The sequence below is a fragment of the Delphinapterus leucas genome, chromosome 4 (genome assembly GCF_059928025.1).
Source record: "Delphinapterus leucas isolate spDelLeu-1000000601 "Yukka" chromosome 4, BTC_Dleu_Yukka2, whole genome shotgun sequence".
NCBI lineage: Eukaryota > Metazoa > Chordata > Mammalia > Artiodactyla > Monodontidae > Delphinapterus > Delphinapterus leucas.
Window position 1 is genome coordinate 66173964 of NC_143132.1, and position 22707 is coordinate 66196670.

At 36.5% G+C, this 22707-nt stretch overlaps 1 protein-coding gene and 1 pseudogene across 6 annotated transcripts in view; both read right to left on the bottom strand.

Annotated features, from left to right (window-relative positions):
* Positions 1-22707, bottom strand: part of GSK3B (glycogen synthase kinase 3 beta) — a 201585-nt gene that overhangs the window by 177498 nt on the left and 1380 nt on the right. The window lies entirely within an intron of this gene.
* The window catches only part of LOC111168365 (nuclear cap-binding protein subunit 2-like), a 23031-nt pseudogene continuing 324 nt past the window's right edge, over positions 1-22707 (bottom strand). Inside the window, exons 2-3 of the transcript XR_016392998.1 lie at positions 1752-21673; positions 1-1594 (exon numbers count right to left, since the gene is read on the bottom strand). The product of XR_016392998.1 is annotated as a nuclear cap-binding protein subunit 2-like (transcript). The remainder of the gene's footprint in view (positions 1595-1751; positions 21674-22707) is intronic.

A 22707-nucleotide genomic window follows, 5' to 3' on the forward strand; every position in this document is an offset into this window, starting at 1 on the left:
GAAAAAATATCACTTACGTCAGGGAAAATTATACTAGACTACCAGTTTAAAATGAGCAATAGTTCACATAATATTAGAGAAATTCTCTCTTGCCTTACAAATGCAAAATAAATCCTCCAGACTCCCTTCTCTGTAGAGACCACCAGCTCACTACCCAGGCTCTGAAACTCAGCACAGTTAGGGAAAAAACGAGACAGACTTCAGTATGAGAATGAGCCAAAACATTTCCCGAGGGAAGCATTTCTGATTTTGTTTTTGTTAAGTATTCTCTTGATCTTTAAGCTCATTAAAAAAAAAAAACCACTCAATTCCCAAGATCAGTTTGGAAATGAAAAAAATAGATCTGCTGGCTCTCACAGCAACCTTCATCATGTCAAGGCACTGGTTTAACTCACATCTCCTGATATTTCCTGCCCATTTCCTACCGACAGCGTCCCCCTTGCCCTAACAGAAGTTGAGGTTCCCTGTAACACTGACCCTAGGTTTTTTTAGCGTTAGCTAAAACACATATTTTGAAAAATGTGTTTAGTAAAAATACCCTTTCAAGTCCTGACCTAATTTCCTTATATGTAAAGCACATAAGAGGTGGTGTTCCCTGCGACTGTCTAAGGCTTACCAACTATTTAGGAAGTTCCCTTGACTCTTAAGTTTGCCTTTAGAGGTTAAAATTCAACACAGAAAAAAATTCAGTTATCAAACATCTATTCCTAATTTAGAGTAAAGCTATATTACATAGCAAAACTCCACTTATTAAACTTTATCTCATGCAAACTTAAAATTTTTTAAATAGTAATTCCAGGCCCCAAGGTAGACCATGAACCTACTTAGATGAAAATATGGTAAACACTTAAAAATTTTTTTTCCAATCTTCCTAAAAGAAGTGTGTTTTCGCTGATAGATCAACATTATACGTCTGTTGCTAAGGAACACAATTTTTGACCTGGCAACTGAAATCATTCTGGTAATCTGACACACGACCAAGATGCTAAGACTATAGAATTAAAGGCATTCTTTTGGATTATGTCCTTTAATAATTTTTAAGTGGAAAACCATGAAGAGGCTTCCAGCTCAGTAGAGTCATTGATTAAAGCTTGGTAAAAATGGGCAGGTTCGCTGACCTTGGGTAACGCAAGTCAAATTCAACAGGCCAAAGGAGTGAGTTTTTCATGATGGGGCTCTCACCACTCACTGGTTTTGGGCCAGTTTTCCATAGCCTCCTCTCCCAGCATCGTAGTCCTGACGATACTCATCTCGTACCTGGCCCCCAGAACACCCACGGCCATACTGCCTGCCCTCCTTAAAGCCTGCGCCCCAGTCTGTGCGAATGATCCGGTCATCTGGACAAGTTCCATTTATGTACCGCGTGGCATTTTCTGCATCTGGTCTTGAATAGTATTCCACAAAGCAGAACCCTGTTTTCTTTATTTTTATCCAGGCCCATGATGATTTTCTTTATGTCACCACTTCTGCTTAAGAGTTCATAGATTTGTTCTTCAGTTATGTAAGAGGAAAGATTTCCAACATACAATGTACAGCTTATCTTCAGTAATTTTTCCTGTTCATTGTCACCCACTCAGGAAACACTGTAGAAATCCTACAAGACAGTATCTTACTACTACCTAAATGAAGCTATAGGCTTTAGACTGCAGAGATAAATAACAGCAAAAGTTGAATCCGTTCACTGTTTGAATCTTGCAGGATGCTTGAAATTCATGATGGTTATGATGTGGAACTTTCTAAAGTAATGAGACCCAGAAGTGCTGGTCCCAGTACTGGCTCAGCTTGACGTAGGAGTCGCTGCACAGCACCTTCAGGAGGCCACCTGACATAGTGCAGAGAAGTGACCGAGGACTCCGCCACTGTGAGAATAACGAAGCCACCCCAGTGGTGGCAGAACTGGCAATTGTTTTCAGCAACCATTTTCTAAAATAAGCTCAAAATAATAACACTAATACACATATGTATATATAAGTAACATGGCAAGTAATTCATTACTCTCCAAGACGTTCAGCGTAAAAGAAGAGCTATAAATATAAATCTTAAAAAAGTTAAAGGGAAAATCTTATAATCCTAAACCCTTAAACTGGAAACAAAATCAGACTTAGAAATATTAGTATGAACTCATGGTGTAGTTTCTTTTCTTTTTTTTTACTTTTAAAAATTTTTATTTATTTATTTTTAAAATTTTTATTGGAGTATAGCTACTTTACAGTGTTGTTGGTGTATTTTCGCATTTAAATAATCATACAACAGACTAAGCAAAGTTGCAGAATATAAGATCAACACAAAAATCATGCATATTTTTATACACTAAGCAAATGAACACTCTGAAAAGAATATTAAGAAACAGTTCAGTTTACAACAGCATTAAAAATTTCAATTTAATAGCATAAAATACCACTTATGAGTAAATTAACCACGGAGGTACAAGACTTGAAAACTACAAAAGTTACTTAAAGAATACTTAAATAAATGGAAAGACATGCCATGTTCATAGATCAGAAGACTTAATATTAAAATATCAATACTACCCAAAGCAATCTACAGAAGATTCTAAAATTCAAATGAAATCGAAAAGGATTCTGAATAGCCAAAATAATCTTTTTAAAAAACTAAGTTAGGGCTTCCCTGGTGGTGCAGTGGTTGAGAGTCCGCCTGCTGATGCACGGGACTCGGGTTCGTGCCCCGGTCCGGGAAGATCCCACATGCCGTGGAGCGGCTGGGCCCGTGAGCCGTGGCCGCTGAGCCTGCACGTCCAGAGCCTGTGCTCCGCAACGGGAGAGGCCACAACAGTGAGAGGCCCGCGTACCGCAAAAAAAAAAAAAACTAAGTTAGACTACCTAAACTTCCCAGTATCAAAACTTACCACAAAGCTAGAGTAATCAAGACAGTGTAGTACTGACATAAAGACAGAAATACAGATCAGTGGAACAGAACTGAGAGCCCACAAATAAACCCATGCATCTATATAGTCAACTGATAATCAACAAGGGTGCCAAGACACTTCAACGGGAAAAGAACAGGCTCTTCAACACATCGAACTTGGACAACTGGACCCTTACTTCACACCATATATAAAAATTAACTCAAAAATGGTTCAGGGACCTAAATATAAGAAATAAAATATAAAATCCTTAGAAGAAAACACATGGGTAAATCTTCATGATTTTGGATTTGGGAATACTTTTTCAGATATGACACCAAAAGCACGAGAAGGAAAGAAGCAGGTACATTCAACTTCATCAAAATTTAAAACTTCTGTGCATCTAAGTACACTGTCAAGAGAGTGAAAAGATTACCCACATAACGGCAGAATGTATTTTCAAATCATGTATCTGGTAAGGGTCTAGTATCCAGAATATACAAGGAAGCCTTACAACCCAACAACAAAAAGAAAAAATGGGAAAAGGAGTTGAATAGACATTTCTCCAAAGAAGATATACATATGGCCAACAAGCCCATCAAAAGATGCTCAACATCATTAGTCATTAGGGAAATGCAAATCAAAATCACAATGAGATACCACTTCATACCAACTAGGATGGCCATTATCAAAACATGGAAAATAACAAGTGTAAAAGAAGATGTGGAAAAATTAGAACCCTCATACACTGCTGGTGGAAATATAAAATGAGGCACCCACTGTGGAAAACTGGCAGCTCCTCAGTAAACACCCAAGAAAACTGACAAGTGTTCAAAAAAAATTTGTACACATTTACCCCAGCACTATTCACAATAGCCAAAATCTGGAAACAACCCAAACATCCATCAACTGAATAAACAAAATGTGGTATATCCATACAATGGAATGTTATTCAGCCATAAGAAAGAATGAAGTACTGATACATGCTACAACATGGATGAACCTTGAAAACACCTATGCTGAGTGAAAGAGGCCAGACACAAAGACCACATGTTGTATGATTCTACTTATGAACCGTCCAGAACAAGCAAATCCATAGTCAGAAAGCAGATTAGTGCCAGGGTCTGGGGAGAGGTAGGAATGCAGAGTGATCACTTAATGAATACAGGGTTTCCTTTTGGAGTATGAAAAAGTTCAGGAACTAGACAGTGGTGATCAATAAACAATACTGTGAATGTACTTAATGTCACTGAATTGTATAGTTTAAAATAGAAATGGTCAATTTTACATTGCTTATTTTACCAGAAAAAAAAAAAATCACACACATACACACACCACACCCCCTAGCTCTGTCCAATAAAAGGGCCTACAAACAACACAACCATAGCAACAAAGACTCATATGATGGTCTTTAAACATAATCTTACACTAAGAGGAATCAAAACCCCTTAGAGAAATAACTGGTTCTAGATCTGAGACAGGTGATGTACAAGATGAGCCTGGAACATCTTTTTATACTGGAAAACAGGGTTACCAAAGATTATTGAGGTTTTCTCGAGGAATACAGGAGCCAACATGAAGGGGCTCCCACTAGCTAACGATGAGGCAATTTGAGAATTAAAAAGAATAAACACAATGGATTATAACAAACATATCCAAAACCTGGGGTTCATATTGATTCTTAAAGAAAACAAAACAAACAAACAAAAACCTCACTGGCCACCTCTATCAAATACTAGGAAAAGAATCAGGCATTTATTCTACTGTTCCTCAGAATAATCATACAATTGATTGAAGTAAAGAAGTTCTTTTTTATAGAAGAGCTCCAGCAAATAAAACAGAAGGAATAAAAAAATATCACCACCATCAGATAGAGTGATCTAGATCAGGGTTGGCAAACTTTTTCAGTGCCAATAAAGAGCTAAGTGGAAAGGGAAAAGGAGAAGAGAAGCAGAATAGGAGAAAGAATGAAACTGTGACTCATTCTTCTCTTCCTTCACCCTAGTTAGTGACAAGGTAGTGAGGTGCTGCTACTAGCTGTTCCTTTAAAAATGTCCTGACAAGGACAAAGAGTACTTTATTTTATAAGAAAAGGTTTCCCATGAAAATCACTCTGCCTCAAGCTGTGAAAACTGGTGTTCTTAGAGCCCCCAAAGATCTTGGCTATTTCAAAGCAGGAAATAAAAATTTAGGAAAAGAAAAAAAATTTTTTGGGGTGTGGTGGGGTGGCTCTCTCCCCCACTTCCTCAGAACTGAAGAGGCATAAAAACTGAAGGAAGAAAAATACCATACTCTGCTTAACTCAATCCACAGTTAATAGTCTTATTAACTGGTTTTGAAAGGCTCTAAACATGCTTTCCAAATTTTCAGAGGGCACCTCAGACTATTTAACTCTACTGAGCAAGACTATAGACATCCAAGTTGGGAGAAAAAAATCTTCACATTCCATAGTAATCTGGTTTGCCCACCATAGTTAAACATTTAATAACTAATGGTCAAATACAAACCAAACTGTCACTGCATACACTAGCCTGAAAACAGTTTTCAGGAGAAAAATATGCAGTATAAAAAGACTGACTAGGGACTTCCCTGGTGGCGCAGTGGTTAAGAATCTGCCTGCCAATGCAAGAGACACGGGTTCGAGCCCTGGTCCAGGAAGATCCCACATGCCGCGGAGCAACTAAGCCCGTGTGCCACAGCTACTGAGCCTGTGCTCTAGAGCCCAAGAGCCACAACTACTGAGCCCGTGTGCCACAACTACTGAAGCCCAGGCGCCTAGAGCCTGTGCTGCACAACAAGAGAAGCCATGACAATGAGAAGCCCACACACCGCAACAAAAAGTAGCCCCCGCTCACCGCAACTAGAGAAAAGCCCGCATGCAACGAAGACCCAATGCAGCCAAAAATAAATTAAAATTTTTTAAAAATATTGACTACACACGGGCTTCCCTGGTGGCGCAGTGGTTGAGAGTCCGCCTGCCGATGCAGGGGACTCAGGTTCGTGTCCCGGTCCGGGAGGATCCCACATGCCGCGAAGCAGCTGGGCTCATGAGCCATGGCTGCTGAGCATGCGTGTCCGGAGCCTGTGCTCCACAACGGAAGAGGCCACAGCGGTGAGAGGCCCGTGTACCGCAAAAAAAAAAAAAAAAAAAAAAAAATTGACTACACAGACATTAGATCTACTCAAAATACACATCTCACATTAAAAACAAACAAGAACTTTATGGGCACTAGGCCAACATCTGCTGATTACAAATAGTACTCACTGAAAAAGTGCCAGATGCCTAACAGCAACCGTAACTTTCTTAATGCCCTATAAAATATACCCAAGATAGGACTTTCATTCTAGGCATACCTCGGAGATATTGCAGGTTCGGTTCCAGACCATCACAATAAAGTGAGTATCACAATACAGTGAGCCACACAAGTTTTCTGGTTTCCCAGCACACATAAAACTTATGTTTACACTACACTGTAGTCTACTAAGCATGCAATAGCATTATATCTACAAAAAAAAATGTATACACCTTAACTAAAACATACTTTATTGCTAAAAATGCTAACCATCATCTGACAACACAGGGTTGCCACAAACCTTCAGTCTGTAAAAAATGTGGTATCTGCAAAGTGCAATAAAGCGAAGCACAGTAAGATGAGCTATGGCTGTAATTTAGTAAGGCAAATGGTGATGATTTTTCCTCAAGTAAGTTTAAAAAAAGATTTGGAGGCTTTCCTTATGACCACCCTACACATGCCCATTAAGAAACAAAACAAAACAAAAAAACAGGAAACAGAGAGGTAACAATCTACACCTAAGCCTTAATTACTTTTATTACTACTAATAATAACAGCAGCTAAGGTTACTCTGTGCCAGACACCTTACATGCATAATTACCTCCTTTAAGCATCACAATCACCCAGAAAAGTAGCTATTATTATCACCACGTCCAGATGAGGAAAATGAAGCTATAAAAAGTTTGTAACTTGTCTAGGCCCACTATACCTGATCAAAGAGGGGGTTCTGGCCTTATAATGTCAAAAATGGACATAAAGCTATACATAACAAAACATACTATCAAATCTCACTCTAAAAGCACTTTAATTTACACAGTATTCTCTGAAACCTTCCCCTCTGGAGCATGGAATCCATCCATGCAAAGCAAAGGACACAGGCCATGTGTCAGGTAAGTAAATTTATCCTTTCCTTCTTCCCTAAGTAGGGCAGCTTAATCTCTTTCCTAGTATTATTGCTAAATTGCTGTTTCTAAAGTGTAAAACCCAAATGGGCAGTTCATTACAATTACATAAGTAGCACAATAAAGTCAAAAGAGCAAAGATTTAGGAATCAGAGAGATTAGGGATCCATTCCCAGTTTTGCCCTGTTGCTAGTTTTGTGTTCTTTATCCTCCAGAAGGGCCTCAGGTTCCTTGTCTGTAAAATGGAGGTATCACCTAGGTCCTGTACAGTAATGCTCTTTAAACGTTGGTTCCCCTCCCTTCTCTTCTAAAATAAAAGCAAGACCCAGATACCTAAGGCAAGGACACCAAAGTGTGATCCAACGAACACCAACCCTTAGAGGGATCCTATAAAGCAGCATTTCCTAAACTTCTTTAGCCACAGAATATTATTACAGCATAACACTGCTTAAAGTAACTAGTGTAGGAAATGCTGACCAAAGGATTTTACATAGGTTAAAAAACAAAATGACACTTTGCTTCAGATGATAGCTCTTTTGGCTCTCAGTGTTCATTTTTATCCACTATCTAGTTCCTGCCTGCATTCTGGATAGCTGAGCTGGCAAGTAAGTGCCTTGTGGATATATGAATACTCCATTTATAAACTATTATACATTAAAACCCAGATGTCCTCTTATAAGTGTGGTCTGAAAAATCTAACAGGGCTTGTTACTGCAATGTTAACAGAAAACAGTATTTTTCCACTAGTCTTCCAGTTACAGAGTAGAGGAGACAGGGAATAAAAAGTTCACATATCAGTTTTCATTTACCAAAACTGTAGGACATAAAATAAACTAAATCACTACAAACATAATGTGTATCTGGCCTCACCTGTAGAGAAAAAGAGAATTATGCTCTGAATTTTGTATCATCACAGGATTTTATTATAATCTGACACTTAAAACACTTATCAACTAAGAAAAGTTCCTCAGAAGCACAGAAAATTTACTCCAAGTCATGAAAACTATAAATCAACCTTTTAAATTAATATTTAAATACCCTCAAAAGCTACAAAAATACTACTTAGAGAGAAAAACATGATTATGATCTGATGTATTAAAAGCTGGTCTCTATGCTCAAGATTCACTGCTTTAAATTTCTGATTTATTTTTCAACATTCAACATTTATTAAGCAACAACTAGATACAGAGGATCTTCATGTGCAACAAAAATGCAAAGCAACAACAAAAATTATTGAGGGACTTCCTAGGTGGTCCAGTGGCTAAGACTCCACCCTCCCAATGCAGGGGGCCTGGGTTCAATCCCTGGTCAGGGAACTAGATCCCACATGCCACAACTAAGACCTGATGCAGCCAAATAAATAAGTTAATTAATTAATTTTTTAAAAATTATTGAGACTAGTGGCCTCAGGAAACAATAAGGATGGAAGCAGGTGGGTGAAGTCTAACGCTTGCCTTGAGTCAAGCTATGATGTGTCAAACTCAAAATCAGTGTCTTCAAGTTACCAGAGGTAGCAAGGCTCCATTTTTGCACATCATTCACATTCTCTTAGGACAGTAAAGTAGTTAAGAAAAGAGCTCTAGATTAAATTACCTTGGTTGGAATCCAAGCTCTGCCATCTGCTGGTTCTGAAACCTTGGCAAAAGTTACCCAACCTCTCTAAGCCTCAATTTCCTCAATGATAATGGGATCTGGCTCATAACTGACTTTGCAATATGGATTTCAACTATATTTGTTATCCATTTCTTATAGCCACCATTTCATAGACAGGCTGCATTAATTTTAAAGCAAGGTATTTGCTCTTAAAATTTTTACTTCAAAAGGATAAAACAATTTAACTTTACTTGTATATGGCTGACAATTTACTTTCTTCTTGGTAAGCAACATTAATAAAAAGTAAAAGTTCCAAAGCCCTACCCTAAGAAACCTTAGTTCAACCAACTTCCCAGAATCTTCCTATTTTCTTTCCAAATTATAAAGGTTACATAGTGCAGCAGTTAAAAGAACAAATTTGAAGTATGCCTACAAAATTTTCTGGCTGTGTAAGGCTCTCTAAGACTCAGTTTCCTCACTTGTAAATTGTATTAAATAAGATAGAAATAAATTGCTTAGTACAGTGCAATGACATATTAAGTACTGAAAAAACTTTTGTCTTTTATTTAAAGTCTGGCGGCCTGAGTTCAACATGCTGGGCTTATTCCCTTCTAGTTGTGAGATCCTGAATATATCAATTAAAATATTTTTAACTCCATTATCCTTTAAATGGGGAGAATATTGCCTCAAAGCATTATGAAAGTTATATGAAATATCAGTCCTTGGCACACAGTAAACACTGAAACAGTAGCTACATCTGAATTATTCTAGTTCTAAGGTATGGACTACCATCATAGCATCTAGGGAAACTCAATACTCATCATAATAACCACAATCTTTTTTCTAATTAACTTTTTCCCCAACCCTCACTCCTATGGTCAACAGCAGCATTTCTTACCTCTTCCCTAAACTTTAGAAAGTACATAGGCTTTCCCAGGTATATATATGAAAAAAAAATATGTTGTTGTTGTTAATTGGGACATAAAGTAAAGCTACATTTTTAAACAATGTTTTATTCTTAAATTAATAATGATAGTTGACAAGCTGTACAATTTATATTGATGCCATATACAAGACAGTGGAGTCAGAGAATCTTCTGCCTCTGGGGATCTTTCTTTTCTAAGGATCCCAGGAACTGGCCCACTTGCTCCTACGTTAGAAGTCATGACACACAGATCCTTTGTTTCTTACTAAGTACTCATTCTCCACTATAGCAGAAATAAAATACTAGAACATTTCCTCTATCCTTTGAAAGTGCACAGCCATTCTTTAACTTTCTATAAATTGACAGGAGGTAAATATATACTGTAAAGTCTCAAAACTCTCTCAATAAAGGTTATCCCTGATGTTCAACTGAATTTAAATAGAATTATGCTTTGTCATTTAGTAACTCCTCTTAGGTTTCATTTTCAATGGCACAGCAAGCATTTGCTACTTACAGAGAAAATAAATCTCTTCTAAGAATCATGCCCTAGGTCAGCCAAACATCTCACAATGTATACAATTAGTTAAAGAAGCAGATACAATGTTGATCAGTAAAAACCAAATTATTATCCTGACATCATGATTTCTCAAAACCCAATACAGACGGCCAAATTTTATAGCTATTTAAGAAGGTGGATTATTTAGTGAAGAGAACCCTTATTGCTTATTAATATTTCTTACTTTCTCTGGGAAAGCTCTTGAATTGATATACGAATATACACTAGTATATCAGACAAACAAACACTACCCAAGAGACACAAAAAAAGGCCCTGTAAAAATTAAAGTTTTCATAAATCCCCACAATACAATTATATGTCTAAGTACATCCATGGTGAAAGGGCCTGTTCATATTTAAATAGTCTGTTTATTTTGTCTCTTGCAGAATAAGCTACCTGGTAAAAATAAGGAAACTGATTTATCACTTTTCATTATTCTAAATCTCTCTTCTACCCTCACCCTCTCCAAATAAACTCCTGGAAGGCTTGGGGGTATTGTACTAGCTGGACAGGCTCAATGTTTCAAAGGTATTGTGCTTACCAACCAGTGCAACCTAGCACCTGAGTTCTTTCATTCAGCTATCCATCCAGAGTTCACACCCCTCTGTGCTAAGCACACAGTATAACAGTATAACACAAGTGTCTATATCTCTGTGTCTCTTTCCTTTCCCTACTATTGTTCCTTTGTGTTTAAACAAAAACCCAGGTTTAACTTTATAAATTAATTTCTTGTATCAAAACTTAAATGTTTTTAGAAACATCAGTGACAGTTTGATGACCTGGAAACTCTAATACTATCATGTATAGTATACATGTAACTACCATGATAAATTGCTTTCAACTCAAATATGTATTAAGTAACCCACTATAGAAAGCACTGTGCTCCACACTGCAGGAAACATAAAGGTGAGTAAAATACCATTTTTGCCATATTCGAATTTATAATCACCTAGAAAGAGACAAAACAAGTTAACTAGAATACAAGGCAGCACATAAGAAGAGTAACTGTGCTATAGGAGTTACATGCAAGTGCCTTTCATGCCTTGGAGTAAAGGGCCAGGAAGACTAAGTAGTTGAGGTGGCATATGAGACTCTGAAAGCTGGGTGGGTCTTTGAAACAGCAAGGGGAGAGAATGTATGACAAATAATATTTAGACTAATAAGATCTCATTGGGACCAAGACAATCATGGCAATAACAACATCTAACAAGTATACCAATAAGAATTTTAATATACTTTTGAAGTGTGCTAAAATATGGGGAAAAAATCATTACCTCCTACACCAAGGACCTTTCTGAAGAACATAAATCTCTCAACCTCCTTTAATGTGGTGTAAATTTCAAAATAAACTTAAGACATGACTAAAAACAAAGAGACAAATCAATGAAGCGTTTTTAAACTACATACACCTTATCTGTTCCTTTAGAATACATATATATATATTATATATATATATATATATGATTAGGCAGATTAACAACAATATTACACAGTAACGTAATTCTGGAAAATTCTAAACCTGTACTGCTCAACATGTGGCTATTAAGCGCTTAAAATGTGGCTACTACAAATTAGTATGTGCTATTAAGAGTGAAATACCCACTAGGTTGTGAAGACTCAGTACTCAAAAAAGGTGGCAAAATTTATCATTAGTAAATTTTATATTCATTACATGTTGACATAATATTTTGGATACACTGCTTTAAATAAAATATATTCTTAAGATTAAGTTCACCTGTCTTTTTACTCTTTTTAATGTGGCTCCTAGAAAATTTTAAATTACATATGTGACTCACATTTGTGGCTTCCATTATATTTCTATTGAATAGGTCTGGTTTAAACAACTACTTAACATTTATATTGTTCAGATTTCTGTACTTGCTTCAGATTGGCATGGTAATCACTTGATCACAATGATACTAAGTAACCTTCCAAACATCTTGCCTCAGTGTCTAGATACTAAAAAGGTGAGACACCTGCCAAAAAAGTGTGTCAGCTTCTTAACTACCCTTTTGGAGCAAATGTGGAAAAAACAACCAACTAAAAACTTTTCCAGATACATTTACCAAACAGTTAATACTCCAGGCACTGCTAGCTGATGTCATGAGACTATGTTAGATAAGAACTACTCAGGGATGCAAAGAGATGGGATCCAAGAAATAGGACAGTGGACCCTAAAGAGCAGTGAAAGAAGTTAGAGGATGACAGCTGTACAGCAGAGGCCTGGAGAACAACCAGGCCAGATCCCAATAGGACAGCACTCCAGGAAAAGAATGGAGGGTAGGGCAGAATCCAGAGAATGCTTAATAAAATTTGAGGGGAAAAAAATGAAGACTGTGATCATTGCAAGCTGTGCAAGAAAAAGAAAACGGCAACAAAAAAGTGTAAAAAAAAGTTGAAAGCAGAGGAAATGTGATTGCCACTTCAGAAACAGTTTGGTAATTCTTTAAAATATTAAACAGTTACCATATGACCTAGCAATTCCACTCCTAAGTATACACCCAAAAGATCTGAAAATACATGTCCACACAAAAACTTGTTCACAAATGTTCATATCAGCATAATTCATAATAGCCAAAAAGTAGAAACTATCCAAATGTCCACTGACTGATGAACGGGTAAACAAATGGTGGCATTTCCATACAATGGAATATTATTCAGCAATAAAAAGTAATGAAGTACTGATAAATGCTACAACATAGATGAACCTAGAAGACATTATATGAAGTAAAAGAAGCCAGTCACAAAAGGCCACATATTTTATGATTTCATTTATATGAAATGTCAAGCATAGGCAAATCCATAGAGACAGAGAGTAGATTAGTGGTTGCCTGGAGCTGGAAGGAAGGGAAATATGAGGAATGACTACTAATGGATACAGGGTTTCTTTTTGGGGTGATTAAAAATGTTCTAAAATTAGATTGTGGTGATGGTTGCATCACTCTGTGAGTACTGGAAACCACTGAACTGTACACCTTAAATTAATGAATTTTACGGTATGTGAATTATATCTCAATAATGCAGTTTTTAAAAGGAAATGTAATCATTGTACACCATTCACCTTAATGTCTAGATATTGAGTACTGATCATCTGAATAATAATTTAAATAAATAATTATTTAACTAAAAATGGTGGTATAATTGCATTAGTAAGATAGTAAAAGGGAGATGGTGATGGCAATAAATAATATCTAAAAATAATTTTAAGACATAGACAAATAGTACACTAATTAAAATTATGATAAAACTACTAGAGGAAATAGCTGTCATAGTTAAGGTTGCCTCTGAGAAACAGAAATGAGGGAGAGGAGTTACGCTTCGATATTAAGGCTTTCTGCACTATTTGATTTCTTTAAATCATACGATAGTGTATTACTTAATAAAAAAATTTTTTTTTAATTTTTTAAGACGAAGGGATGCTTGGTTTAGGAGCAGAATGAAACCATGCGCTCTTAAAGAGGTAAAAGGCACAGGCTTCATTGACATTGACGCACTCTGCGCCTCTGATCTCTCAAGAGAACAGGTTTTCTCATCTAAGATGTTCAAAAAATGCAAAGTTAAAGGAAAATATCAATTATCTTTTATCTTTTTCTTTACAATGAAATAAACAGCTATTTCGAGCAAGAACACACATAATATCTACTTGACCTTATAGATCATTTCTCAAATACACAAAGAGTGGCAAATATTTTAAATGTGCCACTAAGCGTTCATCGGTTATGCCTGTTATCATTTTACCTCTTATTACCAAGAGAAGCACTCTCTCATCTTTGTATTTACTCCCCATCCAACTCATGTTCAAAAAATAAGGGTTTAGTAATCTACTAGGATGAAAAACAATAGCAATTTTCTAGAATAACTGATTTAAATTTTGTTTTAATTCTAACACTCTTATGCTAAAGCCAGTGTTAATTCAGGTCTGCATACACAAAATGTTATTTCATAGCAGAAATAACCTGTAAAGATTCAGAATATCTATGGAAGGATACTTAAGAAATTGGAATGCTGACTGTCTCCAGGAAAGAGGACTGGTAGTTACAGAGCAGGAGGAGGAGGAAGACATCACTGAGTACTTTTAAATTTTGAATCATGTGAATAAATTCCATTTTTAAAAGCAAAATATGTAAATAAGACAAACATGGAATTGTCTATCATACAGCATCCAATTTATATTATTATTGTGATTGTTACTATACATTACGTAAATATGATACACATATATACATATAATTTATTATTATTATTGAAACCCTACCAACTCAAAGCTTCCCTCTTCCCTTCAGAGTTTAAATAATGTGTAAAGTGCGAAAGCTCTGAAATTCCAGTAAGACAGCAAATGCACCTACAATACCGTCAGTCTGATGCCAGGCATAACTCCAGCACTCCAATTCTCCAGGTGCTGCCTTTATGAATTCAAAAGTCTAGGATTAGCAACTCGACTCAACTCAATAACTTCCACACAGATCATGAAGAAAGTGGTTAATCAATTTAAAAGAATTAACTGATTTTACGGAATAAGGGGAAGTAGAGGGAGTCACATTTTTAAAAGATAGGTTAGCCTTCCTTAGAAAGAAATCTGAAACATCTTCTCACTTATATTAGTCAATTAAGCCCCTAAAAATTTCTTAGACCTCCAAAAGAGAAAAAAAAGTACGTTGTCATGATTGTCCTTTTTCTTCAGGTCCACAATTAAGATACCCACCTTTTCAATTCTCATTATAGAGGCCATAAGTGTATCTGGTAAAGTGACTCTCTAACAGCTAATCATAATTCATAAGCTTAAATGATTCCATGCAGTGCCTTCTAAGCATTCCACAAAGGTATGGGCATGTCAAAATCCAAACAGCACCTCCATATATACCACAGAAGAAAAAATAAGACAACAAATCTTAAATCAGATAAAATGCTGTTGCTGAGTAATATACATAGATGGGCAATGGAAGAAAGAGCTGGAAACGATACTCTGGGCTAGCATACTGAAGACTTTAGTACCTTCATCCGTTATCACTGAAAGCCAACTGGAATTGGTCAACCAGGCAGAGATGACCCAGTTCTCTTCCTCATCACTTCAGGTAACCAAGAAATTAGAGACTGTTTAATGCAGTGAGAAGTTGAGAATCCCAGCTACCCAGAAGAGACCTTCCTGACTCCTGTCCTTTTGAGAGAGTGAAGTTAGTATAATTTAACCTTCCCTAGACCAAAATTTTGAACAATTATGAGAGTGATTTCCCCTGGGGTTGTGTGAGGCTACACTAAGTAATCGCAATATGCTTGTTTTCCTGAACTGTCTGTCTATACTTTTTAGAAGGTGTAATGCTTAATATCAGTGTAATTCACTCCCTTCTAATTTGCAGTTTAAAAAAAAAAAAAAAAAAGACAAGTGAACGACTTAGAACTATGTGTTAAAGAATAAAAAAAGAACTCTAAATAAAAGCCAAAAAATAACCTATGAGGAAAGAGTATGCACCATTTGTGTGGGGATTTTTGGTTCACTTCCTGATTGTCAAATACCAACGAATTCCAAAAAGGTGATGTTCCAAATAACCCAAATGCACATTGATGCATAGCTGTTAATTCTTTAACAACAAGTACAACAACAACCTGAAGGCTCACAGTTCCAGATATAACAAGTGTCCGATAGATACTTGACTAATTGGTTGTGTACATATAATAAAATTTCATGAAGTTTGCTGTCAAATATTAAAATAAAGAGGAGAACACTTAAAATACTTCACAACCTATAGGAAGGGATGGAGAGAAATAATTCTTAATAATGGCTAATTTGGGGCTTCCCTGGTGGCGCAGTGGTTGAGAGTCCGTCTGCTGATGCAGGGGACACGAACCGGTCTGGGAAAATCCCACATGCCACGGAGCGGCTGGGCCCGTGAGCCATGGCCGCTGAGCCTGCGCGTCCGGAGCCTGTGCTCCGCAACGGGAGAGGCCGCAACAGTGAGAGGCCCGCATACCGCCAAAAAAAAAAAAAATAATAATGGCTAATTTGTAGAATCACATTCTAATATTACCTGGAAATATAAATACACCAGATTTACTTACGATCAATCAGTACTTTTCAATAAAAACCAGTGCTCCAACTGAACATTAAACCAAAAAATACCATATACTACTTATTTTTCTTTTTGTGCCATCATAAGCTCTAACATTTTCATTTTCAATGTTTGTCTTAACAAGTTTTCCCTGAAATCTTAAAAGAATTGAGAATTTTTTCCAATATAACTGTAAGTAATTAAATACTATATTTGCTAACAGGCATGCCTGAAACTAATTTCAAAAGCGGTACCAATCATGAAAGTCTTACACAGTCACTGCTAAATTATCAATGAAAGACTATCCTAAAAGAAAAGGCACTTTAGCTTATCTCTGGAATCCAAGCGTTAAGGCAACAGCAATCCATTCTCTATAAAATATACAATAAAGAGCAAGAGCTCTAGAATCAGAATGCCTGTATTTGAATTCTAGCAGAGCAATCTTCTAGTCAGGTAATCTTGGACAAGTGGCTTCACTTCTCTAAATGTCATTTACCTATCTATAAGGTGGGGATAATAGTATTAGCTACTTTGTAGAGTTGTAATGATTAAAATGAGCTGTTGCATGTAAAGAATTTAGCAGATTGCTTATTAGCATTTAATAAACATTCAATAGACATATCACAAGTCAATCACGTTATTATTCACAGCCCCTTTCTATTAAAGCAACCTACTTATTTTTGGCTTCCTAAGCCAAGGAATTCAACATGATACAATTAATGGTAATGAAAAAATGGAGTATTAATGTTACTGCTTTGCACCAATGTTACCAGTATTTTTGCCTGCCTACCTACCATCTCTTTGGCATTAGGGCATGCTCATTCAATCCTAGGACTGTAAGAGTTCATTTAAATTATACCACCATCTAAAACACAAGTTTCTATGGGAGTTTGCTAGTGGCCTAGTGGTTAGGATTCCGGGCTTTCACTACCGTGGCCCAGGTTCAATCCCTGGTCCGGGAACTCAGATCCCACAAGCCGCGCGGTGCAGCCAAAAAAATGTTTAAAATTTTAAAAATACAAGTTTCTAGGAAAATAGTGCCTCGTTCGTCAGGAATGTTTACTTTTCATTAAATTGATCTGAAAGGACAATCAAGAAATTAACAACTCCAAACTATGTTAATAAAGGAACACGTTAAAGGTTCATATTCATGCCATTGTTGGCCATGGTATCCTGGAGACAAAAGGAAAACCTGGTTTGGCAAAATTAGTTTCAAAATAACCAAAACATCATTGCCTCAATATGATCACACTAAAATGCTTCTAAGAAAACTATTCAATACAAAAATATAAGATTCAATCATTTACAGAATTTCAACTTGCACACGCTTTGAAAGTACACTTTTCTCCCCAAAACATAAGCAAAAGTGAGAAAGGAGATCATAAACTAAGAATCCAAATCTACAAAGTTGTGTCTTTGTATCTTGTTTCAGACCAAGTATATTACAGACATGAGCATAAACTGAAATAATTTACTGAATGTCCATCACGTGCTAAATATTAACTCATTTTTTAAAAAACTAGAATAAAAACTCAATAATAAATAGAATAGAATAAATATCCCTTTATTTTATCAATTTAATGGTAGGAAACTTGGGAAAACAAATTGTTCTCCTTTAACTCTGTCAGTTTTTCCTTGCTGTTTTATTCACACAGGTCTTCATATAAATATACATTTCTATATCGCACTCAACCAAGGTCAAAGACAATTTATATAACCAAGAATGATTTGTACAACCCAAGATAGAAGCAAAGATTGCAACCTCTACTTTAAAACCAGTGAACCATGAAAATGCGTCTATCCTTGCAATCATGCAAGGTTCCCTTTCCATACTATCCCCTCCAACCCCTCCCCCCCAAAAATAGGCTAGAAAATGATGCTAAACATTCCAATAAATTCATTTACTCACGGTGATTATGTTCTTAGTAGAACAATATCTGGGAAATCAGGTTAGTTCTGTTAGTACCAGCATATAATCCCATCACACCCACATGCTCTGCCCCTCCATTCTCCTATTGCAGGGTGGAGCATCACAAGAGACACCACAATCCCACAGCCTGCCCAATCCCACCCCTGTCCCACAATCCCATGAGAGTTATTAAATGTATGGAACTGCAGCACATGCACGTTTCACAGCCTTCTCTACACATAATGCACACACAAAAACAGAGCTCCCTTGGTCTCAGAATCTGCTGCTGACACTTAAGAAACTCTGGCTTCCCCAGCCTTGCTGTTTCTCCAAAACAGTATCTCACACCAGCAACCTAAGTCCAAAACAAGGGGCAGACAGCACAGGATACAAGTATATACTGATTTTCAGCTGAACTATGCAAGTGAAATGAGAAGATGTCGCCTCATTTTCTAAATGCAATTCCCAACCAGTCATAAATTGATTTGTGAACCTCTGGGTTCCCTTGAAGTTTTTTCTTAGTACCTGTGCCTTAAAGTCACTTCACAATTAGCATTCTAGAGGTGCACGTAACAAGAGAGCATGCAATTTTTATATGAAGGTCTAGTTTTTTTAACAACTCTGGAAAGGGCTGGTTGGGAAAGGAATGAAAACAATGAAAATAAAAGTCTAGTTTTCAGTTTCACACATGAGCTCTCTTCCACAATGGATAATCTAGAAATTGGTTACATGCTAATAACCTGATTTTTATGTGTCACAAAGAGATTAAATTCCCTCTGGAATAGAAAAACTCTAAGTTGCCACCTGCTCTTTGGTTTTAGTCACCATACAACTAAATACTGCACAGTAATATGCAACTACTATTAATTATTCACTTCACTAAAAAAAAATTGATCTAAAAAAGTTTTATATGAGGAAATAACTTCTCCTTAGCTAGACAACTAGCTAAATTTTCACTAATAGTTTATCAAAAAGATTTATTACTAATATTTTAACCGAAAGTCACCATAGACAGTCCCTTACTTTCTCTATTTTGAGTAAAATATCATGTGATTCTACAGAAGAACTTCATAACTATTTACATTTATTTAATGACACTTGAATATGGACGAGGACAAAAAAAAATCGGTTCACCATAGCGAGTAAAAAAAAAAAAAAAAAAAATTCAGGGACCTCCCTGGTGGCACAGTGGTTAAGAATCCGCTTGCCAATGCAGGGGACACGGGTTCGAGCCCTGGTCTGGGAAGATCCGCCATGCTGCGGAGCAACTAAGCCCGTGCACCACAACTACTGAGCCTGTGCTCTAGAGCCCACGAGCCACAACTACTGAGCCCACACGCCAGAACTACTGAAGCCCGAGCACCTAGAGCCCGAGCTCTGTAACAAGAGAAGCCTCCGCAATGAAAAGCCCGTGCACCGCAACTAGAGAGAGCCCACGTGCAGCAACGAAGACCCAACGCAGCCAAAAAAAAAAAATTCAAATATACTGTTTTAAACTTAGCTCAACAAAAAAAGGCAAAAAATACTTGTTATAAAATCAACTTTTAATTTCTGCTGGAGTCTGCATATTACCATTATTTTAAACGCAAGGTTTACTTAAGAATAACCATTATTTATGAAAAACTAGTTTTAAGCATGTACCGAAGATTAAATTAAAGGCTGTATAAAATATCTAAAATTTTTATGTCACGGTTTAGCCCAAAAAATATTTTCATTGTTTTCAAATAAATTACCATCAGGTTATTATAACTAAGTTTCAAGTGTGAGGTTTTTGAATCTACATAAAAAATTATTTTCTTTTTTAGGACTTTAAATGGAATGCATATAAATAAAAACCTTTAGTTTACTACTCCTGAAAATAAATCTGACAGTTTTGGGTTCAGAAAAATTAGAAAGAGTTCAAGACTGTAAAGTTAAATATCATTGCCAGTAACCAACTGCTGCCTCTGAATTTCAAGAAAACCTATTGTATATTAAATTTTTAAAAAGTGAACTCAACTACCCTCTCATCTCAGCACTTTCTCAACTTTCCCATTACAATCAACAATATAACTTGGTGGTCAAATCTTCCAGACCAGTAACATCAGAATTTATTTTTAACTCCTGACTCCTTCCCAAATATTCCCCTTCAATCCAATCCAAAGCCCTGCCAGTTCTTCATTCACGCTGTCTCGCAAATGTGCTTTCATCTCATTTTCACACTTTATATTCTCTCATTCTTCATGACATACCCTACTACTCCCTAAAATGGCTCTGATGTTTTGTTACTAACCCATCAACTCAGCTGCCCAGATCGTCTTCAAATATTTCGTTCAGCAACCTACAGTAAATACCAATCTCTCTTGAATCTCAACCAAACTCTTACAGGCCCCCTTTGCCCTCCATCAGTTAACACGTTTCTCAAATTCCATCTCCTCTTATTTTCCTATTTAGGCCCCTTTCATTCAGATTTACTAACCTGCTTTATAAATACAAAAATCACTACCTCTGTGCGTCTGTCCATTCCTTCCATCTAGAATCCTCTATGCTTCTCTGTCAATTCAAGTTACTGCCTCCTTTAACACCTGTCTTAAAACACACCTCTACAGAAGTCTTCTCTCTCCAGCCCTCTACCTCATCCCTTCATTTCTTGTCCCTCTGAACGAAGCACTTCTGTTTGCATTTATAATCTTGCAGTCATCATGATATTGTTTTCACATTTTGACCTATAACCTGTCTCAACAACTGACAAGCTTTTCAGGCCAAGGACTATAATTTCTTACGTATCTCTCATTTGAACAGGGGTCCCTTAGAACACTAGCACTCCAACAAACACTTAATTACTCCCCTTTCTTCCAAAATGTCCTTAAAGTCAGGGTTGTCAAAAACACATAATTAGCACTGATCTCCAACTTTTAAAATGTTAGGTTGACCTATATGGTAACAGAAAAGTCAACATTTTAACCTGCACACTTTGCAAGAGTTACTCCATCCTCAGGCAACATCCACACAGGATTCAAAGAGAATCCTGGAAACTAAATGAAAAGTCCCCAAATTTAATATTATAAGCTATCCCATTTTGCTCTCTGAAATAGATCTAATACATTAATTACCTAAAATTGATTTCGAGTGGTTTTTAAACCAAGATGAAAAACATCCTAACACTCCAGTACCACAAGAGGCTCTTAAGTAGCTATTATAAGATTTGCTTCATCACAGCAGAAAATTACCCCAGAATTTAAAAATATTCCTCTCAAATGACCCCACGAAGTGCTTAGAAAGCTTGACCATTCCCTGAAAGATGCATCATCAGCTTCCCTCTTCACATACCCTGCATTCTGAACTAGCTAGTCACCAAAAAAAAAAAAACAAAACTTAACTCTCAAAAAATAATCTCCCATTCAGTTATTACCTTAGACTACCCTGTTTCAGGCAAGTTCCAAAAGCCAAAATAAATTGAAATCCTGAGTTCAAATAAGAGTGATCATTTTATGTTGCTTAAGGACATAATCAATTTCATATAACAGCAAATACTTTTTAAAAATCTCAGTTCAATTCTCTCCTTCTAGGCAGCAAAACAGTTTTTCTTTGCCCTCATCATGCCCCTTTCTGGAGGAATAAGGAAACAATACAGATATTTTTGTCAAATTCTGTAAGTATGTTTAAATAAACTGTCATTAAATACCACATAAACATATCCACATATAGAGAACATTAGAACATTGGACACTTAGTATAGACTTGGACACTCAACATAGACTTTTCTGCACAAATCAGGGAAGACGGTACAGTCTAGCAACAACCTTGAACACAGCCCAAGTATCCCTATTATATGCAGGACCACAGCCTTCTGCAAAACCTATGATGGAAAGGTCTAAATCCATATTCTTCTAACTCCATAGTCTTACCTAAATTCAACAGGAAACCAATGCAAGAGTATTTTAAATAGTCTTAAGAAGGAAGCCCTGAACTCTAGATCATTTAGCAAGTACTGAGTGCAATGGCACCCTAAAACTGAACTTTAATGATGAGTCAGTGACAATTAACATTCAACTTAGCATTTGGCAACATGACAATACAAGCCCCAATCAAAACTTGGACATACTTCCAAATTACCTTTTGATTAAACGTTAATTCTATAGTGGTAGATTGGTAATGTCAAAATGGAAAGGTTAAGAGATAACATATTATACCACTTATCCAATTTAGAACAATGCATATTGAGATACTACTGCTACTGCATATCAATCAGCCCCACCGGTCCCTTCTAAAGGGAAGAATCAAAGCTTGCCTCCAAACCGTAATGTGGTTACGGAGCAAGTTCATCTCTAGGTTATGAACACATACTTTGTATAGTCACATAGGCAAGAAAGAAATGTTACAAGACAGTGACAATTTAGCTCCTCTATTAAGTATACAAAACTATGACAACCCCTGAGACCTGAGCTAACTAAACTATCCCTCATTCCAAAAGACACATTCTGCAAAGGCACATAATGGTTTGAGTCTTGTCCTTCGCTTTATTCAAAAGGATGAGCAAGTAAACACTTCCATCGCTATTCTAAGATGGAAAAACTCAACCACTTGATAAAGCTATCAACTGCAAGAAAACTATATGAAAAGAACTAAGTTTCAGATCGAAT